This window comes from Curcuma longa, chromosome 21 (genome assembly GCF_044706935.1).
Source record: "Curcuma longa cultivar G26 ecotype Majalengka, Jawa Barat chromosome 21, ITB_CL_G26_1.1, whole genome shotgun sequence".
NCBI lineage: Eukaryota > Viridiplantae > Streptophyta > Magnoliopsida > Zingiberales > Zingiberaceae > Curcuma > Curcuma longa.
This window is the reverse complement of record NC_133881.1, coordinates 7,246,761-7,252,272: the sequence shown is the minus strand read 5'-3', so window position 1 is coordinate 7,252,272 and position 5,512 is coordinate 7,246,761. Positions and strand designations below refer to the sequence as shown.

At 38.9% G+C, this 5,512-nt stretch overlaps 1 pseudogene; it reads right to left on the bottom strand.

Moving 5' to 3' along the window:
• Positions 1–4,456: 4,456 nt before the first annotated feature.
• Positions 4,457–5,263, bottom strand: LOC141814162 (CASP-like protein 4A3; annotated as a pseudogene).
• Positions 5,264–5,512: the final 249 nt, after the last annotated feature.

Here is a 5,512-nt window from a genome sequence, read left to right as displayed (position 1 = left end):
GGCTATTTCTGGGGGAATCTCAAGATCCGGAAGCTCTTGGACCTAGGCTTTAATTTGTTTTACCAAAGCCCAATCAGAAGACTTCATGCGCTTGTCAACATGCGGTAAAGTCTTTTTGTATAATGGCCCTAGCTTTGAACTTAAATTAGAAATATAAGTACGAGTATAGTTTAGGATGCCTAACCAGGAGCGCAATCCTTTCGTTTCTTTAAGCTGCTCGTCTTTAAATTCAATTATTTTTTTGATGATATGGGATTGAAGGCGTAATTTTCCTTCACCTATTTCCATACCCAGGAATTTACTTTTTGGTACCGCCAGCTTGCATTTGGTAGGAGAGAGAACTAACCCATTCCATTCATAGATGTTGAGCATTATCTCCAGATATTTTATGTATTCCCTTTCTAACCTGAAAAAGACCAATATATCATTGATGTATACTGCAATAAACTCATTGGTACCTTTAAATCATTCATCCATTCTTCTCTGGAATATTGCTAGTGCATTTTTCAACCCAAATGACATCATGAGCCACTCGTATAGTCCTGATGGACATATAAAAGTTGTCCATTCTACTAAGGCCGGGTCCATGGCTATCTGATGAAATCCTAACTTCAAGTCAAATTTAGAATAAATTTTTGAATTTCCAACCTTCCTTAAAATTGTGTTGATATCCGAGAAGCTATACTGGTCTTTATATGTATTGTCATTCAAAATTTTATAATTAAAGACCATACGTTCCTTACCTTTACTTCCTTACCAGTAATTGGGTCAATACTGGTTCCCAACTGTACTATCATTGTCACAGTCCGATGGCGGCTCTTAGTGGGCCTGATAACCTTCAGCTTAAGCAAGACCTTAACATGACTTTCAAAAGCTTTCTTCATGGAAGGAGTGACATGAGTCAGGGGCTTATCTTGAATAGTGATATCCGGATTAATAATGTCTATTTTATAGGTAATCTTGTTCTTCACCCAATGTTACAAAGGGTTCTCACCAATATAACCTTGTTCTTTCAATCTAGCCAAAAGCTACCCATGTTTTAGCAACACATTAGTGTTAGAAGGAGTGATGGTAAAAAGTACCTACTCTTGAATGTCCAAATACTCCATCTCTTCCAGGTTTAATTCCTCTATTGCACATGCTACATCTCTTCCAAGTTTAATTCCTCTATTGCACATGATGCATGGTTAGTGGATATTGTGGTAATATCTTTATAAATGTTACCAGGTTACCTTATATTCTTACTCCACTTCTTACACTTCTTATGAAATTGCAGCTAATGACCATCTGGATACCTTCCCCTAATGACATTTCAAATGAATATGTAAAGGGGATGCAAAATTTGTTTTCTTTGATGACCATTTGTCCTCCTTTCAACTTTCAATTAGCTGCTTGCATCGATTTTACACTGTTAATCATAATAATGTATGAATTTTCTTCCAAGGCTTGCGAAGGTATAGATCTTCTATCTATGCAGCAAGAGGTAGCCCCTATATCCAAAATTGCATTAATCGAAAAGGGGTTATGTTTCGTAGTTCAAAGCTTACCACCATATTGTAGAGCTTATTAATTGCCCTCTTTTTGGTGATACTACCCTTCCAGTTGTCTTGGAGATAGTATGTTCTTCTAGGAAAGAAATTTATTCTTTTCCTTTCCTTAAATCTTTAATAGCTAATTCTCTGAGGTCTTCCATTAATTCCTTCAGATAGCTGGTCTTCTTCCATGACTCCATTTACTTTAACTCTGTCCAGCTCAGTCTGGAGTCTTCTGTTTTCTGCTAGCAAGAAGTCAATATAATTAAGTAACTCTTGGATTAAGTTTTTATCATTAAACTGTTCTTGCTTTAGTGGTGCTATCTTTACTTCCGTCTTTAAATAATAATCTGCGCATGGTCCACAGGCAGTTAATAAGCAAGTCATACAATTTAATCTTGACCTTTGACTTGTTTCCCTTCCATAGAACAAGCATCTGATTTGCAGCGTATTAACTTCTTCATTGATTTGCCATGCATGCATACAGTTAGCCTGTTCTTCAGGGATATCAACCTGGACTTGCCATCCTTGGCTTTTGCCTAATAGCACAAATAATGATTTATTAAATGGGAAGAGCATTGGTTACCATATTGCAATACTGCTCCGTCTCTGCTTCTCCTTCTGACATACTGCATATTGCGTCGTTATCAGATTCCTCTAGATCTGTTGATACTATATCAAAGTCTTCTGGTAGCTCCAGTTCCTCTAGAATGGCAATTCTCTCCTTATTCTTCCAGTATGGCAATTATCTCCTTATTACCTAACCTTATTTCTACAATCCCTAGCAAAGTGACCTTCTTCACCGCAGATATAACACTTGCACTTCTTTATCCTTTGTCATGTCATTTTGATATTTCCTTTTAATAACACAAACATGGGTCTTATGAGGCTTACCTCTGTAACTTTGCGCTTTTCTTAGGCCATATTTTCTCTTGTTTTGGTAATAACCTAGGACTTGAATTTGAGCACAAAATTGGAGATCCTTCAGGCTCCTTTGCAATGATGTCTGCTTGCACATCTCTAGCAGCTCTTGATAAGCATGGTGGATTCTCAGAAGTACCCCAATTGTATTACCTCTGAATTTCTCCTTGAATTTTTGTTCAAGATAGTGGGATAAGGCTTCCTATCAGTGGTGGCATCTTGCAGTAAAATTTTTCTGATAGTTCCTCGTTCATGAACATTCGGCCAGTCTTGGCCATCAGCTCCTTGTACTGATTCATGTAGCTTACTAGGTCTTTGGTACTAGTGCAGACCAGCCTCTCCAAGTCTAGGTAGGCCTGGTTTTGTTCAGCCGTTGTAGCCTGAAGCCGGATCTTCCAAAGTTATTATCCTTCTAATTTGGGAGAGCACATTCTGGGTTTTATCGGCAGAACTTATCAGCTTATCATACTGTTCTGGGTACATCATCCGCCATTGCACAAAGGTCTTCTTTTCAATTTCTGCCAGTAAGTTTTCTATAAATTGAACTTTGATCTTTTGTCACAAAGGTCTTCTTTTCTATTTCTCCCAGTAAGTTTTCTATAAATTGAACTTTAGATCTTTTGTGGACCATATATTTGAATCCACGATGTTGGTGGTGATTGATTCCCACCTGGAGATGACATAATTATATAGCCGAATATTTTCAGGTAACACTAGAAGCGCACCTGTTTGTTGCTGGGCCGAAGGCAACATCCATTGTTCATTGTTATAGCCCCTTTTCAATTTGCCTATTCTGGTACCAATAAAATATTGATTTTGGTACGGGTTGGATGTGATGATCTTTCAGTTGCAGGTGCATACTGCAGGGGTCCCATCATTGTATCTTCTGGTGGGTTGTATGTAGAAATTGCCGAAGATGATGCTAGAACATGGGACTCCTTCATGACTGGATAATCCATTTCTAGTCCCTCCTCTAGCTCAATGTGAGCTATCATCTCTTCATCTGTATTATAAATTAGGGTCGAACTAGCAGATACATAAGAAGTAGTAGTGGCAGATGTCAGAACTATACCCTCCACCTTCCGTATAGAATGAGTTAACCCATTCTTTGTCAAGTTGGTTACTAGAGGATGAACTATCAAAAGCCGCACAGTCCTCCTCATCTTCTTCGTTTCTCCAAGATGGTTTGGTTGCAGGAGTGTAGTTAATATACTTTGGTGGGTTATGTTTGACATGCTTTCTTATACCAAGGGATAAGATCCTCTTCCAACTGATCAAATCAGATTCACATGGTGCATATCTAGCCTAGTTGCTTGCAGATTGTATTGGGATAAAATCCACATTCACTATCAACAACTCATAGATTCGAGGCCCGATAGTCCGTTAGAGTTTGGAAGCATGTCTCTATAAATAGGACAATTAATGGTAATTTTGTCTTTCTTCTTATACTATTCTATCTTTTTCATTATTCATGTTTGACTTAGGTATTGGAGGGGCCTTGTCGAGATGACTCTCAGTGAGTCCTCTAACGTGTGTGTTTGACTTAGGTATTGAAGGGGCCTCGTCGAGATGACTTTCAGTGAGTCCTCTAACGCGTGCTGATCTACGTAGGTTCTGACTATGGGAGAAGGCTTGGCTCATCTAGCAGGCGACAGATTTCACAGCCACATTACTTTCCATTAATTTTCTCACAATATTTAATTTAGTTCCACTTCTGCCATTCACTTCAAGTAAACTAAGTCTAAGATCAACCTACATATAGTAAATACCCTATTCATCACAATTCACCCTTCACGTATTACAATTGCCTCATTAGTACTCCAAAAATGATAAACTCATAGATAACACATAAAATATTTTATTAATTTGATCATAATAAAAAGTGTTACAAGCGTACGTAGCTATAAAGACTTGAGAAGTTGTTGTTAATATTAGACACGAAATTCATCTCATATCAAGAGACAGCAAAATAATAATACTTATTGTACATCTAAATTTTAAATGCATTATGTAATTTATTTATTGTTTTATTAGATCAAATAACAAACTTTTTCTGTTTTTTTTAAACAGTTTCGCAAGAAACATTATACTCTAAACGAAAGCCATACCCGGCCTCGGAAATCATTAAGTAGAAATTTTTGGTAAAATCCTTTAAATTATGTTTTTCTCAATATAAAATTTGTCATTTTTGACGCACCTGATCCATGGAGAGGTCGAAAAAATAGCCCGTCGGACGGCCGATAAAATACTTCATGGTGAGCCTGCGGTGGATGCTCTCGTACACTTGAAACGCCGAGTACACGAACCCGATCACGTTGACCGCTACCAAGTACCTGCGGAGCCAACGCCCGTCACTGGATCAGGATCCGACGGTGGAAAATGCATCCTCGAGAAGAAATATAAAGCGTGTCGGCTCCCACCCACCATACCGGAATTCTTTGTAGCGGTGGAACGAGTCGCCCGCCCAGCCGTCCGTCTTGTCGGAGACCATCACTGAGAAGGAGATCATGCAGAGCACGAGCGCCGCCATCCGCAGCCAAAGCGCCTTCTTTCGTGGCGGTGCTGTCTCTTCCAGCCGCCTTGTTCTCTCCAGCAACGTCGGCGCGAATCCCCGCTCCTTCGTTTTGACGCCGCCGTCGCTGATCCACCGTCGCGGCCTCCTCTCTGACGTCCAGACTGTTGACCACGAGTGCTAATGAAGACGCCGGTGTCAGTTCTTCACCCAGGGCGCCATTCACCGGCAGCAGTGCATCCTCCCGATCAGGGGTTAGAGCCGGCGGGCTCGCCGGCGATTTTCTAGGCGAAGTCATGTTCTTCCGGTCTCCTATTCGCAGCTACTCGAGTTAATTATAAAGGCAAAAGATCGCCTTTAATTATTTATATTATAAAAGTATTTTTTTATTTTTTTATATTAAAATACCATTTCATTTATAATTAAATTCTTAAAATACACCTTTCTAATATATTTAAGTGGAACAAGCTTTTATTAAAACTATTGTGTAATTTTTATTAAAGTTGCTCTAATATAAAGTAAAAGAGATATTTTATATAAATATTAT